The following is a 23,188-nucleotide window of genomic DNA, read 5'->3' on the forward strand; positions in this document are numbered from 1 at the left end:
GCGGGCCTACAGCATTTTCGCCTCCATTGAAAGTGCAGCCGCCGAAGCCGGGATTCGAACCTGAACCTGCGAATCAGCAGCCGGGTACCTCAGCCACGAGACCTCCACGGTGATGGTGGTGAAAAAAAACATATATTCAGAAAAGCACTGAGAGTTCCACTAAAGATGCCCTTGGGTGGTCTCCTTGTTCCCCAAGTCCATTGTAGGTCATCACTGCTCAGGCGTGTGCCACCAAGGAGCGCTGAGCGTCCTGAGTGGAGCAGCTGAGCACGAACTCCTCCTAAGCCTCTCTAGTGGGAAGGGGTAAGGGGGATAATAAATGTCGGGCATACTGCAGTCCCGTGGTGGGCGTCGGCCAGCGCCCTGCAATGCGCTCAGTAGCCTTATATACTCGGTATGAAAAGCTGGGCGACAGCAGGACACAAGAAGGTGCACGCAGCTTTGTACTTCATGCTGAATAGCAAAGCAATGGCGAGCAGTATCTTACAAACAAAAAGCTTTTTGGGTGCGTCTCTTTGTTAAAGTGTACATGGCTTCTCCGACACGCTTACGACTCGTTTCAGTGTTGCTTCATGAGTGTAAGGTGTTTTGTCTCTTTCAGCGGTGTAACCAAGGGATGGTACACCGGGCCCAAAACTGTTCCCTTCCCCGGAACATATCTTTTTCTTCAATGGCATAGAAAGCACAAAATGACACTCGACCACACTTACCTTCTCGAGTCAAACTTTAGATTAAGGACATGCAATGTTACTGTCACTCCTGTCAGAAACTTAATCGTCTTAGAAAATACCGCAACGATTCGTTCTGACCCGAAGGACGAAGAAACAAAAAAATTCTCATACTTAACTGTCGGACTCAGCCCACGGCACCATTAATGGGAAGAGGAACATGATGGTGCTGGTGCGCAAGACAATGAATAAATGGGTAAAAAAATCAAAGGAAGCGCCTAGCCTCTACAAGGCAAACTCCTTCCAAGCTGCTACTTCCTGGTGCTCATGGTAGAATCCCTATCATGCTCCTGTTTCAGCCATTTTTTTCGCCAATCTTATCCTACTGTCCTGTGTGCTGGATACATTCTCGTATTGAGAAGAAGCTTCGGATTTCGACCCCATGACCATGGCAACAGGGTCAGAAAGGAACATCAAACACTGCATGGTATGTAATGCAGATAGAAAAGGGTAAACGTCTGGGTTGCGGGAGGCCGAATCGGGGAGGGTTCATTCGGATGCTGTCTTTTGGCTGAAATCAGCTTAGGAAAACATCCGTCTTCATAGGAGCCTGGTACTCGTGCGCCGATGTTAATAAATAAAGTTCTGCAAACTGGTAACTTTACAATTTATAGGCTAGACAAAATAAATGAAAGAGGGATAAACGGGTGAGCTTTTTTTGTTGATAATTGTGACAGATCTTGGCTAGTTTTGATGTTGGATGTAGTATAGCACTGCGAGAATAATCGCGTAGAATGAAACGCGCTGACTGGTTCTGAATAGATCCAAATGCGTTAAAAAAATCTCTAAACTGTGGTAGTGTGTTTCAGCCGACACTTAGACAATTGGACTTGTCTTTCTGAAGGTTAGAACTTATGTCACTAAGCATGTCACTTATGCTGCAGATCAAACCCAAATTGATGAAGCATGTTTCAGTTCAGATCATGCAAGTATTTTTACAGCGAAAGTTGTTATGAGATCACAACTCGGGCTACACGTGGCGCCGTAGTTGTCCGCCGCCACCACCAGCGTCCATAACCACTTCGCACGAAATAGGAAAACAACCTATAGTACCAAGAACACGTGGGACTTGACCCCGAGTCCACTGTGCGCCAGCCAGGTATTCTGCCACTGAGCCATGCCAGTGCTTGGGACTTGTTCGCCAATTCGCCTTAGACAGGCTTGATGTCGGGAAAAGAATCGCGTTAATATGAGCAATGAAGTGTTTTAGAGCAGCAAAAGAACAACCAGGCGTCACACAAGGCAGCGTAACGCGTGCGTCGTCCAATGCTCCAGGGTAGGAAATCGCTTACCAACACCAGGTTTACCTCCGTCCCTTACCTTTTGATCTATTCTCTCTCTCTCTCTCTCTCTCTCTCTCTCTCTCTTAAAACGCCGACTTGAACTGCCCTCTCATCAGATGTCTATCAAACTTTTATTAAACTTGAAGTGCGTAGGACTTCAGGGGCAGCCTACTTGTTGTCCATGCACTGTTTTATGCGACATGGCCATACACTCACACGGTTAATACTGACCTCAATGCTGATGATGGTCAATAATATTTGAAAGTTCAAAACATACCGACAATTAATCTGAACGATTTACCTTAAATCGCGAAAACTGTTTCTGAACGATCCGACAACGGAGCACTTGATCGTCATGGGAATTGCTTGGTTGCCCGACCTACGCAATTCCTCAGGTTTGACGGTATAGGGGAGCTGCATTGGGCACAAGATTTAGAGCTACACTAGGGCCTACATAAGAATAACATTTACGCAGGGTTGCTTTTTCTTTTTTTTTTGAGGGGGGGGAGGGTTATCAGCCTGTTACGAGGACTAATGCTTCCATTCCTCAGACTCCCCTTTTTTTTTCCTGTTATGTGGGCGTTCACGCCTGCTTCTCTCCACTATTTTTTTCCATTACCCTTGGTATGATGTAGCAAACCGTAATTAATCCTGATTAACCTTCATACCTTTCCCTTTTGTATCTCTTCACTTTCTTTCGCTTTATCTCATTGTTGGACAGTACGCGTAGTGCAATGTGATATTCAATAACATTTTTTTCTGGCGGATAGCGCAAGACCGCAATCCGTCATAGCCCACCATGGATTACGGTAATGATTTGCGTCAGCGTTTCATCACCAGTTCTTCTGTGCAGTGTGTATTTCTGCTAATACCTCTGAAGCATGCTGACAGGCTGAAGAAACAGTGAGAACACAGGGACCTAAAATGCGCTCTCACACTCATTGTCATTTAGTAAATTCATCAGCGAAAATTTGTGTTTTGCTCAAATTTGCCACCACCGGCATTGTACGAGCGCATGGGTATGCCTCTTGGATCGAATGTGCGGGAAAATTATTTCTGCCATACAATATATATATATATATATATATATATATATATATATATATATATATATATATATATATATATATATATATATATATATATATATATATATATATATATCATTGTTTCAGTGATTTGTGATATCACTGTTTCCTTGATTCTATATATATATATATATATACATAGATCACTGTTTATCTTGCACAGGACCTTCACGCACTATATGCTATGAAACTCATTTATTGGTAAATTTGACTATTCAGGGACCGCCTTTCATTGTGACAGTTCTGAGTGTAGGCATGGCGGGACATAATTCAAATCCACAGAGTGCATGCGAGCCGCTCTGTGACAGGTGCATGCAGGCCAAAAGTGCAAAATAACAAAAACGCCGACCAAAGCGGCATACACAAAAGTTAAAAAGACGTTTCGGCTCCCCGCACGGGAGCCTTGTTCACAGTGACCGCAAATGGCGTAGTGCGCTCTTCTTGTGCACGTTTCATCACGTGTTGCAGACATCGCGGGTACACGGGGGGGGGGGGGAGTGTCTTAATATTTCTGTTCAACGTAGGCCAAAACTGCACCGCCCACAGACACTTCCTTCGACATGACCCCCCCCCCCCCCTCCAGTCTTCGGCTTTTGCCTCTCTTCACTTCTATCCCCCCTATCTCAACTCACCCCAATCCCTGCCAGCTCAAGGCACCCCCCCCCCTTTCATTGCCCACGCAGAGTAGATACTGTTCTTGAACAGAAGGGAAGTTAATAATCAATAAATCACTCCATCGGTTATTTATTTACCGTGCCTGGGAACAACAATATGGTTTTTGTGCAGGCGCACGCAAAAATAAAATAATAAGAATAAATATTACATTAATAATGATAGTAATGATGACGATATTATTGCTATTCTGAATGGTAATTCATACATACATACATACATACATACATACATACATACATACATACATACATACATACATACATACATACACACATACATACATACATACATACACCCGCAGGTCGCGGGTTCGAATCCCGGCTGCGGCGGCTGCATTTCCGATGGAGGTGGAAATGTTGTAGGCCCGTGTACTCAGATTTGGGTGCACGTTAAAGAACCCCAGGTGGTCGAAATTTCCGGAGCCCTCCTCTACGGCATCTCTCATAATCATCAGTGGTTTTGGGACGTTAAACCCCGCATATCAATCAATACATACATACATACATACATACATACATGCATACATACATACATACATACATACATACATACATACATACATACATACATACATACATACATACATACATACATACATACACACACATACATACATACATACATACATACATACATAAATACATACATACATACACATACATACATACATACATACATACATACATACATACATACATACATACATACATACATACATACATACATACATACATACATACATACATACATACATACATACATACATACTTACATACATATGTACTACCTGATTCAAATGAAACCCGAACAGCGGCAAGCCTTTGCGACGGTAAAGTGTGCGCCGTCCAGTTATCACCATAGACAAACACACGCATCCTGTTCAGCAGCTCGGCGCAAATATGTGTGCCTCTCTATGGTGATAAGTGGACAGTGCGCACTATACCATCGTGAAAGATTGCCGCTGTTTGGCTTTTATTTCACGCAGATAGTACTTATACATACGTAAACAAATACATAAGTATAAGGAAACAAGGCACATGTCCATAGGAGAGCGCAATGTGATACGTATAAAAGTTGAAAGAGGACATTATATAATAACACGGTGAGTTTGCGTTTTTAATAAATTATTAATCCTATTTGAATTTGCAGAATATTTTTGTATGTTGCGATTCAAGTTGAACCACTAACATGGTGAATTACTGATCTAAGTTCATCAAGAGACGCTTCCTAATGATCCTGCTCTTATGTAGAATTCTGTATTTGAGCAACCGCATGGGAGAGATAAGTTGTGCCCAATACCATCAGGCTGTTTGATACTGCATGGTCCTCCTTCAGCCAAACTGTGAACATGCTGCATCGACTGAGGTCTAAAAATGTGGTATTTAGATGTACATTTTTATATAAACGCAGCACGAAGCTGCATATCATATCGCTGGATATGTGTATTCTTAGTCTGACTTACTGTGCATGGTAGGAACATCCCGCTTTGACCTACTAAGGAAACTTCCTGGTTTGTCCTATTCTGAGTGTTTTTGTGAGTACTTTTCCTTGGAGTTATTCTGTAGATGCTATTGTTGCCCAGTAGTGCACTTACGCTAAAGTAAAATCAAATAGCATGCCACAGTGTAGATACCGGAAGCAATTCTACAGCTCATTATATATTGCTACAAAGTTCCTCCTGGACATGGTATGCTAAAATTGAAAGCAATTTTTATTGATAATTTCGAACATGCGAGGCTGTTTCAACACCTGGCTTGCTAGTCTAGGTGTCTGGTGTTGTGATCACGTGTACACACAAATAAGGCGTAGAGGCACACACAAGCAGAAAATAGTTATTCCTAAAGTTTCATTAGATGAGTAATTTTTGAAACGCCAATAGCATTTTAGTGTGGTGCATCGCTCAAGCGCTGGTTTGCCACGTGTGTCGTGGCAAAGGAGCGTGGCAAAAACTCTTACGCGTGAAGCAGCAACTTCAAGTTTAGGCTGCAGTGACAACGTGGTGTGACCTTCAGAATCAATAATGCGGCGTCATAGCGGCCACAATCACACATAATTTGCTTTAAGTCTTTCCGAGTGTGCTTGAACAAGATCGTGACTAATCTGCTACTCAATTTAGTTTCTATAGGCGAGGTCGAGTCTGAGCGGTGAATTCATATTTGATCTTGATCGGTGTATTCGAATTCTATACTGTGTAGCGGTCCGTATTGGTTGCTTGCGTGACACCATAATGTTCGGTGCATATTACAGGGCAACGCAGTTACCAGAATCATTGCGTCTTGAAAACGTGTAGTGAGAGGTAAAGAGACGTGATGGATCTTGCCACTTTATTTAGAATGCCAAGTGGAACGGCATCGGCTACCAGCGTCCGACACGCCAGGCGGGAGAATTCCTTCGGACTAGCGCGCACCTCGAGTTGTCAGTATCAGCTATGCGACAGGCGCAGCGTGTACTCCCATCCCGCAGAAATGAACCCGAAACGAAAAATATGAGAGCTAGTATTCAAGAGATATTGTGACGCTAAACGAAGGGTCCGTAGTAGTCTCAGTCGTCGTCATAAAAAGGCGCGTGCTCTCTGAATATTCTGGTGGTTGGCACGGGGAGAATCGTAACGGACGAAGAAGTATTCGCTGGGTCGTCTTAGTCGTAGGCAAGCGGATCCCACGATGACTTGGTGACATTGTTAGAGAGTGCACTAGGTGTTGTGAGCAGACGCGGCTGACAAAGGAGCCCGTATATGTGTAGGTTTGGCCACTTAGTGGCGGGAGGTCAATGACCCTGGTGTAGTGTCGGACGTCATCGTCGGTGCATCGACGCTTTCTGAGATATTGCTGCCAGAGTTTCGGTAAGAGCATGCGAGTCGATAGACGCGGAATCTCTGTACCTGGAGGACCACACTGCCCGCAATGCGTGTATAGTGGTAGGCCCGGTACGTTGTCAGTTTGTCAGCGCTCTAGGCCGAGAGGAAAAGGGCTTGCGATGTGTTGAAGGGCATTTCTGTGTTCGAGTTATATGTCTGCTGGTTTGCGTCACCCATCGAGAACTCGGCAGGAGGCATTCCATGGAACCCAGCAAGCGCGGAATCTGGAGGAGGGTCAATCAGCGCACCTGGACTCACAAAACCACCTTCAGTGATTGGCGCATGAGGGCTCCACAAGCAGGCGTAGTCTATCGCTGCTTCTATAGCAGGCGGGGCATGTGTGGTCTGCTCTGCCATAGGCGAAACAGGCCTGTCGTCTTCAGGCGCGTCACTCATGGTGGCAGCTTTTCGCAAGTTCAGCCGCAGTTGTTTGCGGGCTTGAACTTCGGCTGTGGTAGACTGAGATGGCGAGGCTGGTCGTTGCTTGAAAATTGCACAGATCATTGAGTTCAATGGATGGCTGGTTTCGTCTTAGGAAAGTTGGGTGATGACCGTGTCCGTGGCATACTCCGTGGCGTGTGGCGAGGTTGCCGTCATAGAGCCGGGCATGTCCGAGTGGTCGTGGGCCCTGGAGGTTGAAGAAGAGAGGCGGGTTGCGAGAATGCTGAAGGACCATTGGCCGAGGAGGTCGAAAAAACGTTCTAGTGGAGGACGGGTAGATGGCTGCAGAAACTTCTTGAACCTCATCGGGTGGGTGGTAGGGCGCGGGAGCGGCTGCGCTAGTGGCCGGACGAGATGTTGAAGCAGACGTAGCCGGGGAAGCCAAGTCAAGGTCAAGTGAAGTTTGCGGGCCGGGTCGTTTATCGCTCGCTGTGACCCAAGTGAAACTTGAATGTCTCGTGTACCCGGCAACGGGTGGTAAGTGTGGCCGTAGCAGACGAGTACCGCAGCGCGGAGAGAATCGTCTGGCTGCGGGCTATATGTAGACGCGGCCGCAAGATGGCGTGCATCAACGGCTTTGCCTTGATGCCATTCAGTGCGAGAGTGAATTCGAGTTGCATAAACCACCCTCGCGGGTCGGCTCGACACAACTGCCTGGCCGAGTCGCAGAAGCTTGGTAGTGGCCGCTCATCGAAGCGCATGTTCCTCAGGTCACTACTGTAGCGAGAGGCAGACTCGACGTGGAAAATCTTGCCACGTTATTTTACAGAGCCAGAGCAGAGCAGCCGCGGTTGGCAGCGTCCGACTCGCCAGGCGCGGTAATTCGTTATGTGTAGCATGCACCTCGAGCTGCCAACATCAGCTGCGCGAGAGGGGTGGTGCTCTAGCTCAAAAATAATGATAAAGTAAATGTCGATGAAAATGACGCTACAAAGGGAATGCCCATCTTCTTATGTCTGAAGAGGCGTATTGTTGGTGTGTTCAGTCAGCGCGAACATTCCCTTGTATACCGCAGAGAGCTAGTAACCACTGAAAAAGAACCCCAGGATGTAGTTGAGGAACATCTTTGTCTAAGCGTGTGATGTCCAGGATTAGTTGATCTTGCGCACGCGGTAACTTCAGAGATGACAGTGTAATGTACAAGTCGAAGAATATCACTGAAAAATCGGGTCACTGGTTGTTGATATACATACAGAAGCGCTCTCCGTATTGCTGCCAGGTCACTCAGTGTCCTCGGCAAAAGTACGCTGAAAGAGATTTATACATTTTCTCACAAGCGTGCAGAAACTTTAGGGAAGGTAACCGATTACAATGCGCACGACGGGCCACATGCGCTACACGTCAGCTATCGTTCATTCCGCGGAGAGTTCAAAATAATTGCCTTTGCCTGTTTAGGTGGCAGCATTCGTCGTGCCTGAATGAACGCGGCTTTCCTTGAAGAACGAGCTGGTGGTTCCGCGTACCCAGGTTTAAGGGGCGCCGATTTAATTGAGTCCAGACGAGGCAGCTTCATTAAACTGACAACGCTCTTCTTCTGCTTTGAGAAATCACTCGGGGAATAATGGAGTCCTCAGTGCCGGAAAAGAACTCGCAATATTCTCCAGGTCTACATCGATACACGAAATAAATTTCACGGGGAAAAGAAGAACTGCATTAGCCTCGCAATTTCTTTGAGGTTTCGATGCTCTGAAATCATTTCCAGATGTCCTAAGAAGCTTGTTCGACAATCACGTGTAATTGGATACTGAGTTTTCTTAGCCTATGATTTTCCGCTTTCAAGTTTAATAATCATTTCGCTTTGAAGTGTAGTAAGAGTTCTTATTTAGTAAACAGTAGATCGGAGCATGAAAAGAACCCTGTTTTGGGGCGTTTGAAGATTTCACAAACTCGATAAACCACCAGTGCACCTCTGGTGTGTCGCTAGCGCTCTGTAGGTAATCACTTAACAGACCTCAAGCATTCATTGTTGCATAAGATAGAATATATTAAATGACTAGGTCTGCCTGGAGCCAACAAAATATTTTGTTACTCCTTCTGCTATGTGGGGTTACTTAATATTGTAAGTTATAGTATAATGCATTTTCATCGAAACGTACCCAGGATGAGGCGTTATTGGACAAAATGCCACATAATGATAAGCCGTTAATATTGTTTGCATGTACAACTGTCCTTTGCCTAAAAAGAGAAAGGTAAAAGTAGATATGGTATGCAAAACTGAGCTCGGTAAATTACTTCACGCCGGAAAGAAAAAAAAGCGAACCATAATGAAAAAAAAAGGTGCATTCGCGATATTTAACTATACCTCAACGCATATGTGGCAATTAAATCCAGTTGGATTCGGAAATTTCCCCAGTGCTCCTGTAGATTATCTTCTGTTACATACGAGTGAGCATAAACTGATGGGCCAACATCATGGGATATTTGCGGACTAGTTTTAGATAAAATACTTTAGGCCCAAGTCGTGGTCATCCAAGCCTCAAGACTACAAAAAATAACTGCTATCATTCTGAAATAATTGCCTTTGTCCCCAATTGTTATGAACAACTCTTTTAAAGCTAACCTAAATAGAGGAAACTCGGGATATAAAATACAGTAGGAGTATACCTATTTAGTGCATGAACATTTTCATCCCAAGAGTCACTATCAAAGATGGACGTATGGAGAGGATTGAGAGACTGAAGACGCCACAATGCACAAAAAACCACGTGCACGTGATCTATGGGAAAGTGGTCTTCTACTCATTCATCATGATGGCTTTCAGGTAAGCTTAGTCGGGCAAGAGTACTCGTAAACACCATAAATTGATCGAGGGCGCTCAACTGTTGATGCAAGGCAGATTACCCCACCTTAGTTCTATATCAAGCTCCTGAACAAAAATATTCCTAGGTTTTCTTGCGACACACTGCTGTACCATTGCGCATATTCTGAATTACATAAATGTGGATTTTAAATGTGGACACACACACACACACACACACACACACACACACACACACACACACACACACACACACACACACACACACAAGTGCTACGCTAGAATTGTTAACATGAATTTTCAATGTATAAATATATTACTAATTTGGCTGGTCAATAAAAATGAAACCTACACGAACTAAAATGATCAGTTAGGTATTATAAATTCATTGATTCCATGTCACAATTATGAGACTGACATCACTGAAGGCAAGCCCGAGTTTTGGTTTTATTTAAACAACTTGGACGATCTGGCTTCGCTCGAGAACTTTGCCTGCTTTTGCGTGAATGTGCGCTTAAGTAGGACCCTTAAGCTAGAGTAAACACACGAAAGGCGAAGAAAAATGCTTTCCACTCATGTATTAGAAAGCTACTGATTTGTAACAAGCTTGTACGCACAGGGATATGAATTGGTCGGTATAGAACAGCTTAGTGTACTATATCGCATGCGCGCTGTTTACAGAGATTACGTGACTCAGTGTAAGACGTACAATGCAGTAAAGAGTGCCAACAATATTGGTGCACTGGACTTCCAGTTAGTTCAGTCCCATGAGACACGGCATAATTGAAACGTTCGTAGAACTCTAGCTAGGTCTTAACAAGGCCTATGAATTGACAGGTCGTACAGGCGTTGGTTTGGCATACGCGAAGTTCTGCAAAGTCTGGTGGGTCTTCACATGTCCGTACGTTCCGCATGAAAGGCCAAAGAGATGCGCGCGAAATCCGGTATCAAAGAAATACGCCTGAAAGCGGCTTAACGCTGAAAGAGGGGTACAGTCTGGGTAAGTTTAGGCAAAACATAATTAAGCCTTTCAATTTGGATGACACTGCTTAATGACCTTGGGCGCGAGGTGACTGGGCTGCTAATTTGGCGACCTAATGAAATCAGTTTCCTGCCACCTGCCACGGGCATCGTCTGAAGCGGCTATATATAGCGAAACCATGAAACGTTGATGACGGTGCAAGCAGCGGAATATTCAGAGGACTGGAATCGGGTGCTCTGAGCAGTTGCGTTGCGGGCACAGCTGCTGCAGTCACCACTGCCTGGACTGAAGCTGTGTGGGATACATTAGAGGAAATATTATCGATTGGAACGAAAAAGTTGCACTAGGTTGCCTGCAAGGGTAAGGCAGTTTGTGATTTTCGGACACTTGTTGGCCAAATGACGTCCGTAATCGCTTCCATCAAGGCTTATTTATAATTATCGATCAGTTCACTGTCATCAAAGTCGCTCTAGTAGTGGTTCGGTGCCAACTTATGCACGCATTATAGCTTTAGTCTGATGTTTGCTATATTTTACTACTTTGTGAAAATGGGTGTACTATCAGCGTCAAATGAAACCCGGACAGCGGCAAGCCTTCCTTATGGTATACTGCGTGCCGTCCACTTATCGCCACGGACAGGCACCCTTATATAAGCAGGGCTGCTCAACATGATGTGCACGCCTGTCCATAATGTTAAGGTGGCCACAAGCAATATATCGTCTAGAAGGATTGACACTATTCGGGTTTCATTTGACGCTAATAGTACGAAACATGATTCAGTGTACAGAAAGCGCAGTCATGAATAGCCGCCTGAGCGGCTATCAATGACCACAATCTGAGGTGTAATCTAAATTAGTGTATTAACGTTAAAGGAAGTTTGTACATAGGTGAAAATAAAACATGGAAACAAGTGAAATCTACATCGCATTAGAAAGACAAATGGCCGTTTCGATAATGGTATAGATACCTGAATCGGTATGACATAACATGACTGTATAACGACCATAAGTGTTTAGTCATAACATGAAAATCATGACATATATGTCATAAATTTCATGATTTAGGTTTTATGGTCTTGACGCTCTTGCGGTGGTTTTGTTCGCATGACACATGGCAAAACATGTATGATAAGACATGACTGTACGGCGAACGTAAGTGATGGACCCCACCGTGGAATTCACGATTATCATGTTTGGACGTGTCAATTACTTCGTCGTCCATTCGCTTCGTAAGTCATGACTACACGCCACACTCATAATGCGCTCGCGGTCGTTTTGAAATCTTCACATATACTATGTTTGGTGTTACGTGACGTCAATGAATGACGAAAGTATATGACTGGCGCAAACATATAATCATGACAGGCGTGTCATGAATGAACATGACAACAAACTACGCTCACGATGCGATCGAGGTCGTTTCGATAGCTTCACATATACCAAACTTGATATTCAGTGAAGTCAAGTGACAACGAAGGTGAATGACATGTCCAAACATGATAATCTTGGCATGCGTAATATGTAAAACATGACTACATGCAACGCTTAAAGCGCACTCGCGGCTGTTTCACTAGCTCCACATATACCGAATTTGTTATCATGTGACGTGTACAGACGACTAAGGTAAATCACACGTTCAAATATAATAATCTTATTGTACGGCTCATGTAAAACCTGACTACATTCTACGCTCATAGTGTGCTCGCAGCCGTTTCATTAGTTCCACCTATACCCGAAGAGAACGCTAACATCATCTTAATACATAAGAAAGGAGATGACAAGGACTTTAAGAATTACAGGCTGATCAGCTTGCTCTCCGTAGTATACAAGGTATTTACAAAGGTAATCGCTAACAGAGTTAAGGAAACATTATAATTCACTCGGCCGAACAAACAAGCAGTATTTTGAACAGGCTACTCAACAATCGACCTCATTCATACTATCAATCAGGTAATAGAGAAGTGCTCAGAATATAGCCAACCACTATACATAGCCTTCATAGATTACGAGAACGCGTTTGCTTCAGTAGAAATATCAGCAGTCATGCAGACACTGCAGAATCAGGGCATTGATTAAGTATATATAAACATCCTGGAAGAAATCTACAGGGGATCAACTGCTACCATATTGCTTCATAAAGAAAGCAACAGAATACAAATCAAGAAGGCTGTAAGGCGGGGGGTACAATGTCACCAATGCTAATTACCGCGTGCTTACAGGAGCTTTTCAGATGCCTAGAAAGAGAACAGTTAGGCATAAGAGTTAATGGAAAGTACCTTAGTAAACTTCGTTTCGCTGATGACATTGCATTGCTGGGTAACTCAGGGGACGAATCGCAACTCATGATTACGGAGTCAGACAAAGAGAGCAGAAAGGTGGGTCTTAAAATTAATCTGCAGAAAACGAACGTAATGTACAACAACCTCGGAAGAGAGCAGCGCTTCGAGATAGGTAATAGTGCACCTCAAGTTTAAAAGACTATATCTACTTAGGTAAGGTAATAACTACTGAACCGAACCACGAGATTGAAGTAACTAGAAGAATAGGAATGGGGTGGAGCACATTTGGCCAGAAATCTCAAATCATGACAGTTAGATTGCCACTATTCCTCAAGAGGAAAGTATATAACAGCTGCATCTTGCCGGTACTTAGCTATGGAGCAGTAACCTGGATACTTACAAAGAGGTTTCAGCTTAAATTGGGGACGACACAGTGATGAATGGAAAGAAAAATGGTAGATGCAACCTGAAGAGACAAGTAGAGAGCAGAGTGCATTAGGGAACAAACGGGTGTTAAGGATATCATAGTTGAAATCAAGAAGAGGAAATGGACATGAGCCGGGCATGTAGCGCGTAGACAGGATAACCGCCGGACATTAGGGGAACTAACTGGATTCCCAGAGAAGGCAAGCGGGTTAGGGTGAGACAGAAGTTTAAGTGGGCAGATGAGGTTAAGAAGCTTGCGGCGGGTATAAATTGGCAGCAGCAAGCACAGGACCGAGATGACTGGCGGAACAAGGGAGAAGCCTTTGTCCTGCAGTGGACGTAGTCAAACTGATAATGATGACGATGTCACCCGATTCGATATTACGGGACGTGAATGGACGACGAATGCAAATGAAATGTCAAAACATGATGATCATGGCTTACGTGTAATGTCATACACGACTACGGGCTACGCTGATAGCACGCTCGCGGCCATTCGCTAGCTCCACATATACAAAATTCGGTATCACGTGACGTAAATAGACGACGAAGGTAAATGAAACGTCCAACAGTACTGAAAGTTGGGCGAGTTGGTACTCATTTATGACTTCTTTGCGCAAACACGTACACGGACACAAGAAAAAGAGGCAAACAACACGGGCGCAAACTCACAACTAAGTGACATGTTCCTAAGTGACATGTTCCTCAGTCGCGTTGATAGAAAAGTGTCAGATAGTCTAGCAGGGACTGCGAAACACATTTTCCGGTACGTGGACGATTATCTTGTACTCGTACCAAAAGATAACTATAACCAGAACGTCATCAATGTTCTCAAGGTGTTTAGAGAGAATTCCTGTGGGCTGAAGTTCACAATAGAGTTTGTACAAGACAAGTCTCTACAGTTTCTGGACATCAAGTTGCTCTTCAAGACAGATCATGTGTGTTGGCGGTATAGTCCACGAGCCAAAAAACCACTGCTAAATTTTGCATCTAGTCACTCAAAAGTAATTAAAAATACGATAGCATCCTCATGCTTTAGATCTTCGTTGCTTCGGTCATGTGTGCACGAGATTGCTTCCAGCTTTCAGGACCAGCTAAGCAGGCTCAGGGCAGCTGGCTATCCCAGCCATTTGCTGAACACTATTTGCAAAAAACTCATCCCAGTGATAAAAGGTACGGAAAGAAGTCCCAGAAGAATACAAAGTGAAAAAAGGAAGCTTGCAGTTCTCCCACATGTTCATAGGTTATCCCATGGCTTGAAGGACGTAGCAGCGAGATACGGAGTAACCTCGGTTTTTACAGCACCCAACAAGCTGTCAAAGTTGTGTCCACGACTTCGGAACATGGTGGAGTCCGGCACCACGCAGAATAAGAACAGCTGCCAGATGAAACACAGCCAACAATACCGGTCTTACAGAATAGCAGTGGTATACCAGGTTCCGTTCAGCTGTGGCAGATCTTATGTCGGGCAAACTGGAAGGTGTGTAAACACTCGGTTGAGGGAGCACGACTAGGCATTACGTAGTTGAGGACGAACACATCTGGTGGATCACTGCAAGTCTTGTGGGTGCGTACCAATTTTTTCAGACACAAAGATTCTGTCAACTCACAAGAGAAAAATTACCAGGGAGTTGATTGAAGCATTCCATATTAGAAACATGGGAGAAAAATGTGTTAGCCAAGCTTCCGTCACCATGTCCAATAAAGAATTCGACTTTTTGAAAGGCACGTGCAACAATTCGTCTGCAGATGTGTGAACTTTTCCATTTTTGTTGTTTTGTGGTTCTTTTCATGACGTAGCGCTGAATAAGCTTTCTTTAGGTTATCTCGTTTGTTCCTGGATCCGCCGATTGGGGAACGTGTGGGCTACGTGAAGATATAAGTACAGTTCGTTGTTCAAAATAAACTAGTTGTGAGTTTGCGCCCATGTTGTTTGCCTCTTTTCCTTGTGTCCGTGTACGTGTTCGCGAAAAGAAGTCATGACACGTCCAAACATGATAATCATTACATGGAAGTCAGGTATGGCATAATTTAATTACCTCCGCCTCGTAACGTTGTGCTCATTTTAAAGTGACATATCAACCTTCCTCGTTCGTGCTTCGCATATCATCGATTTCCACTGTTCGTGGACACTGTCATATTTTTTAAAGGTATTTTAAGGTTAAATTCCTTTAATGATATGACGAACACGGAAAAAACGAACCCCTAACTATACACTTATTTTCCTTTATATATATATATATATATATATATATATATATATATATATATATATATATATATATATATATATATATATATATATATATATATTATTTTATGGTCGTGCTTCTTCAATCCCTCGCCCAAACGATTACTTGTCCTGCCCGTTGCGTGCATTGTCAGCCCAGCTCCATTTTATTCAACAATGTCAACTAGAATATCGGCTGCCCTTTTTTTTTCCCTGACCCACTCATCTTAATTTGCGCCTGTTATTGGTATGCCTAACAATTTTCATTCCATTCATTCCATGCTGAGTGATACTTCTCGAGTTTCTTTGCTATCGTTCCTCTGTATTGGTGCGCGCATAGTGCAATAACTGCAAGATCTGCCGCTTTTTTCTAAGTAGTTCTCGAACTGTTTTATTACAGGAGTTTATGAACTAACGAATGTACTGCTGCAAAAAATATTACAATCCGTCAAACGTGAGTGCTTTTACGGAGATTTGTCGCACGTTGCGAATACTTCCTCTCTTATCTCGTACCGATGAAGGCGCTGGAAGCTAAACAGGAAGAGATCGAACTGGGGAAGGAAGTTACCTAAAGCGCATGGCATGACTTTGCACACTTTTTTGTTTTTTGAAAGCGCGGATTACTTTCAGTGTGATAGGGAACGCGAGCAGGGGCATGTGGCGGCCTCCCGTGGCATGCGTAGTAATTATGCAGCGCACGATAATCTAATCAGTCATTGGTCGGAATTTTTTATGTCTGATGGGGCATTTTCAGTATATGCATCACTTGAAGACAGAGATTGCAGCGATTGTTAGCTGACTTGGAGAAATAATGATAAATTCGATGCCACGTGCTGCGCTAATATGTGTGGCTCGCCTATTGTCAAAAACCTCTATTAGTGATCGGCAGCGTTTTATGACCATGCTGAAGAAGCATTCCATGACCCCTTAATGGATAGCGAAACATGTCGCTCATGATTTGGGAATACCTTCCATATACGCTGCGCAGGATTTTTATTTTTCAGTGGATATACTTTTTACAAAGAGGTGCCCTGCTTGTAATTCACCTATGTGTGCATACTCTTGAGTGGACTGAAATAGCTAGTTCCCAACTACAAAGTTTTGTTCTCTCATTCAGCTGTACCTAATTGCCTTTGTATGCCTAATATTAATATTAAACTAGAGTAGAAAACTTTCTCCATTAACGTCCTTATCACTTGTTGAAATCCACCACTGCTGTTGCTGAAGAGCACAACCTAATCTAAAAACTGGAAGTTGCTCAATCATTATTTAGTTATTTCCTACCTAGCTTCCTTGATTTTACTGAACCAATAACATGTGGGTTCAGCATGTCATGTTTGTTATTTCCACGACTTGTCTGTACTAAACGTTCTTTTTTAAAGATCTAGGTCACTTAATTCTCACTTAATCACATTATCTCTTGGAGGGCCCCACAACAACTTTACCATCGAACGGACTAATTAAAAAATGCTTATTACCGGATGAATCAACTACCACATATATTTGTAGAATCCATCAACTAAGAGCAGAGAAAAAGAGATTTTTCGCACGCTTTAAGCGCTTTTTTTCTCATTCTGTACAAGCGGGCGTGTTTGGTAGGCGGGGGGAAGGGGGAAGAGAGCTAAAGCAGAGAAGAGGGCAAGAAGCTATGTCCTGTCATCAGCGCGTCCTTGAGCACGTTGTTTGCCCTTTTCCTTCGAGCACACGGCTTACTGATACTTTCAATGTGATCGAAAGCGAAGGCGTAAGCGCGTGCTGACATCCTGCGGCGGCATGGTTAATGCAGCTCACGAGGCTCAAATCAGTGAACGTCAGTGTAATTTGGGTATATGAAGTCAAATGTGGGCTTCTGGTGTAGGCGGTAGTGGGGATGTGAGGGGCGGTGGCCAAGAGGCTATGACAATGAGCAAGATGCTTTCAGCATGCTCGCTAGTACAAAGAGAGAGAAAGCGTCTAAAGCATGCTACGAATCACTGTAACTCCGCTCGTACCTGATGGATTCTTGTAATATGTTTGCTGCAGTTGAATAGTGAGACAATAAGCTGCTTTAATGAAGTCATTCGAGGACTACCAAGAAAAGTGTGGTGGAATACCTTGAGGATTGCGATGAGTGTATGCCCCAAGTGTACAAACGTTTCTGCGTGTGTTGCGTTGTACTTTTACGTACGCTCTCCTCATTCGTCGCCACTTCCCTGGGCCATGTATACTTTCTATGTCCAGCTTCACAAATCTCAGACCTCGGGGGCGCTAGCTCTTCGTGTTTTATTTATTTTTAGATGGAAAGCAGCTTATGGCGGAGCTCAATCCGGTGTACGGCGTGACTGCTCTTAATGCGTGTTTGCCAACTCTCTCCCTCTCCTCGCATGAACACAAGAAGAGGGTCCTGCGAGGACAGGGAGCAGTTGGCGCGAGCGCAGTGGAGAAGCCGACGGTCATTGTGGGTCCTCTCTTCGCATGAGCGTGAAATAGTGGTAGTGGTTAAAAGAGGAAGAAGGAACCTAATTTCTGCAGTCCGGTGGGGAGCATGGCGCAGTGCCATCGGGGAAGGAGAATGGGAGATAACTGGATAGAGGAGGAAAAAGGTCAAGTAAGCAGTGGCGCAGACGTCTTCAGCACGAACAGCAGTGCGGCAGCAAGGATAGGGATGGCAAGGGTCCCGTTCTCAGTGGTAGTGAGCGCGAGGAAGTGGGAGGATGCGGCGGAGCGCTGACATCCGTTTGTTTCGCCTCTCCCGTTTAACTTGCCGTCACAGCAGCATGCACGTATAAAATGCCGCGCGCGCTCGCATTATTGCACTCTCTTAGTGGCTCTGGGTGTTCACTTTGCGGCACACACATGCTAAGAAACACAAATTGGAGGGGTTGGGTGCCACAAGAGGTACTCAAAACATACACAGCTCGACACACAAATGAAACATACATGGAAACACGCAAATTGAAAGAACCAATGGAAACACAATGAAACACAAGCGCTGCTTCGCATCCCGCATGGTTTCCTACAGTGGGAGATAGTGTAATTTTTTATTTTATTTTGGTTTTTTTTGTTTGTTGACCTTTTTATTTGTTATTGCTGCACAAATTGTTATCATCATCATCAGTCTGACTACGTTCACTGCAGAGCAAAGATGTCTCCCATGATCAGCCAATAAACCCGGTCTTGTGCTTTCAGCTGCCACGTTATACCTGCGAACTTTTTATTCTCATCGGCCCACCTGACTTTCTTTTTCCTCTTTTCTTGCGGTTGCTTTCTATGAGAATCCCGTCAGTTACCCTAACACTCGTCGCCATTGTAGTGAAGGAGTAAAGTGACCGACACACCCCGGGTAGCGGTTATCCTGCCTGCGTACTACGTGCCCAGGCCATGTTCATTTCTCCTTCTTGATTTCCATTGAGATATCCTTAATCCCGTTTTTTTCCCTGACCCGCTCTGCTCTCTTCTTGTATCTTAAGGTTACGCCTATCGTTTTCCTTTCCATCGCTCGCAACGTCGTCCTCAATTTAACCTAAACCGTCTTTGTAAGCCTCCAGGTTTTTTCTCTCTAGGTAAGTAGCGGCAAGATGCAGCTGTTATATACCTTCGTCTTGAGGGTTAGTGGCCGATTACCATTCATGATTTGAGAATGCTTGCCGAATGTGATCCACCCCATCTTTATTCTTCTAGTTGTTTCACTCTCAAGGTTCGGCCGCGCGGTTACTACCGGTCCTATGTAAACATATTCATTTACAACTTCCAGCGTCTCTCCACCTATCACAAAGTTGCTGCACGAATGAATAAGATTAAATCACTTGATAGCTTTGCGTTCTTCGGTGAGCCTACATCGTCAGAAAACATACTCAAATGAAGAAACACTTCAGTGCACGCATGCATATCCACGTACAAAGCTCTTAATTTGTGTGCTCTCAGCGTGCTTCCTAGCATTTCTTGTCTTGTTCAGTATGTGGACAGTAATGGGTATACGTGAAGGAAGGCTTAATGTTTCGTAAATCCGCACTCGAGAATCTTGAAGATTCATGTTTAATGAAGAAGAACGCGTCAAGTTGACGGGAGCGCAGCACATCTGCTTGCGTGCCTCATTTAAAATGGAAGCCGTTTGAGCGCACTTTCGCCTCGATTACGTACCGTAATTAGGACGTTTGGAGTCATGCGGCAGGGAGTGCACGGGGAAAATGCAAAGAGCGACGCGCAGATTGCGGTCAGGCGGCTCGGCGCTCGTCTCTCCTCTTCCCTCGATTTGCCGACACTTTGAATATGACGCTCTTTATACTACACCCACTTCAAAGAACCTTTCGCTTCCAGCGGACGCAGTTTGTTTATAGTTTCGCTAGGAGACGCACTGACTTTGAATATGACGTTCATTATAGTACACCCGCTCCAAAGAACCTTTTCCTTTCAGCGCTTGCAGTTGGGTTATAATATCGCTTGGAGAGACGTTGACTTTTAATATGACGTTCATTATACTACACGCGCTCCAAAGAGCTTTTCGCTTTCACTGGTCGCAGTTGGTTTATCATCTCACTTGGCGAAGTGCTGGTGTTTTGTGACGTCAAGTATCCCATCGCTGCGCTAACGAACAGTTCGTATTTTTTTTTCTTACCAAGAAAAATGAGATGGCTTTTCATGTTTCTGCCAAAATGTTGGTCATTGTATGCTTGCTTGCTTGACGCGCTATTGAGTTCCGATTGGTTACGCCGCAAACGCTTCTATTCGCTTTCTATCCTTGCAACGTGCAACAAGCATCGCGTTCGAGATAACAATCGGCGCTTTTCGTGTGATCAGGGCATCATGTGATTGCCGATGTTTCTCGTTCCCCCCACAATCAGGTGAAGGTTCTAGCAGGCTCGTGACAGCAATTTCGCACACGTGTTGACATCAGATGGCAATTGTATGGGATGATAGTATGTGTTTTTTGTATTGTGTACATGTGAAACGACATACAATGTTGTTCTCACATAGGTAGGGACAAAACTATTATAATATGGTCAGCCGCGATTTAATCAATCCGATTATACGGACAATAGATAGGTGCTCACTGCCTTTCCTTTTTCTGTTGGCGAGGCAGGCAAACTTTATTTATTATTTGTTGTTACCTATAATTAGGTGCAATGTTTATGGTTGTGCTACTTGTGCGCACAACTCTCCAGCCGCGGGCTCTTCAAAAATGCAAAATTTTATGAATACCTGTTTCTCGACTTTTGATTTGTGGCATTAAAAACGACTCTACAGTTGCTTCATCCAGCCAATTCAGACAAAAATACATAGTAAGTTAACGCATTTCATACATGTTAGCTATAGATGCCTTTCGCCTATTACTCTTAGTGTATATTCCATTTGGAGGTGCAAAGACGGGAAGAGTAAATAGTTATACAACAAACAAAAACTTTACTCACCCTTTTGAAATTCTTCCATCTTTACTTAGTCAAACACAGCAATTTCAGATTAGTCTCGAAGGCTGTCACGTGCCACAAACGAGTTCCCTAGTAAAAGAGAACGTGACCAGCGCATACAAAAAACGTAGCCCGAAATCCATACAAAAGCTTAGGAACCTTAACTACAGAGTTCACCATGTGCGCGCCATCGGATGCCAAAAAAAAAAAAAAACGTAACAAGCCCCGCCGCGGTGGTCTAGTGGCTAAGGTACTCGGCTGCTGACCCGCAGGGCGCGGGTTCGAATCCCGGCTGCGGCGGCTGCATTTCCGATGGAGGCAGAAATGTTGTAGGCCCGTGTGCTCAGATTTGGGTGCACGTTAAAGAACCCCAGGTGGTCTAAATTTCCGGAGCCCTCCACTACGGCGTCTCTCATAATCATATAGTGGTTTTGGGACGTTAAAACCCCACATATCAATCAATCAATCAACCCGCAGGGCGCGGGTTCGAATCCCGGCTGCGGCGGCTGCATTTCCGATGGAGGCGGAAATGTTGTAGGCCCGTGTGCTCAGATTTGGGTGCACGTTAAAGAACCCCAGGTGGTATAAATTTCCGGAGCCCTCCACTACGGCGTCTCTCATAATCATATAGTGATATTGGGACGTTAAACCTTACATATCAATCAATCAAAAAAACATAACAAGACTACAAAAATATCTAGAAGGGAAAAACATATTTCAAACTGCACCAATGAAGAAAAGTGGTGCTTACGCACTCAGAATATCGCATGCTCACTAACACTTTTAAGCAAAAACATTGTCATGTGCGTAACATGATAATGTTCATTTTAAAGTAGATCTGACCATGAAGCAGGCAACTCACGCAAAGTTGATCTCAAGTGAGTGAGATTTGTGTCTTCAAGGAAAACCTGCAGGCTCTCGAAGCACGTCCTTGTTTGACTGAATAGGATGACAGATCAAGTTACTTTCACAACAGCAAATTCCAGATTTAAAAAAAGTAACCGCAAAAATACACGACACACAAAAATAGAAGACACAAAGTGGTGCGTTGTCTTTTTTATCTATTTTTGTGTCTCTTCTTACTTGTTTCTTTATGTGTCCCACGTGTTGTTGCGTTTACTTTTACTAATCATGACACCCACACTTTCATAACCTCAAATATTTATAAGGATATATATATATATATATATATAAATTTAACAGACAGTAATGCCAAGGAATGTACAGGGGAAGTTATTAACATTAATGGAATGTAAATAAGAAGAAAGAAAAGTGGATGAAAAAATTACCAACTGTAAGCAGGAATCGAACCTACGACCTTCGAATTACGCGTTCGATGCTCTAACCACTGAGCTATTACAGCGGCCCTCCCTCCATCCACTTTTTTGGGTTTATCTGTGAATTTAGAACTAGGAGCGACAGTCAGCGCCATCTATAAGCCCAAAAAAGTGGATGGAGGGAGGGCCGCTGTAATAGCTCAGTGGTTAGAGCATCGAACGCGTAATTCGAAGGTCGTTGGTTCGATTCCTGCTTACAGTTGGTAATTTTTTCATCCACTTTTCTTTCTTCTTATTTACATTCCATTAATGTTAATAACTTCCCCTGTACATTCCTTGGCATTACTGTCTGTTATATCTCATTATTATTGTGTTAAAAACACGGAAAAACGAGCCCTTAGGTATACACTTCTTTCCCTTATATATACATATATATATATATATATATATATATATTAGCAACTTATTCCAAAAGTAAGCTCACGATTCATACTACATGTAATTAAGGAGGTGCTCCACAGAAAGTTTATTGTACTTGCCGCAGTAGATATTCTTGTACATTGTCTTCTTGTTAAGCTGTGTGAAATGAGAAAGAACCTGGCCCATGCACTTTGAAAACTATTAGGAGAGGTGCATAATTTGTGCGTGTAGTCTTTATGTGCACAGGAAGTTGCCAAATTGTTTTTGCTCAATACAGCACTAACATTTATAGTGTGCCCTCGACCACATTTCTTGTATGCCCTCGCACTATGTTCTACAGCGATTACCATGAAAGGTTGTA

At 43.8% G+C, this 23,188-nt stretch overlaps 1 non-coding gene across 1 annotated transcript; it reads right to left on the reverse strand.

Annotated features, from left to right (window-relative positions):
• Positions 1-22,420: 22,420 nt before the first annotated feature.
• Positions 22,421-22,493, reverse strand: TRNAT-CGU (transfer RNA threonine (anticodon CGU)). The gene has a single exon. It is a non-coding gene; the product is annotated as a tRNA-Thr (tRNA).
• Positions 22,494-23,188: the final 695 nt, after the last annotated feature.

Source organism: Rhipicephalus microplus, chromosome X (genome assembly GCF_043290135.1).
Source record: "Rhipicephalus microplus isolate Deutch F79 chromosome X, USDA_Rmic, whole genome shotgun sequence".
NCBI lineage: Eukaryota > Metazoa > Arthropoda > Arachnida > Ixodida > Ixodidae > Rhipicephalus > Rhipicephalus microplus.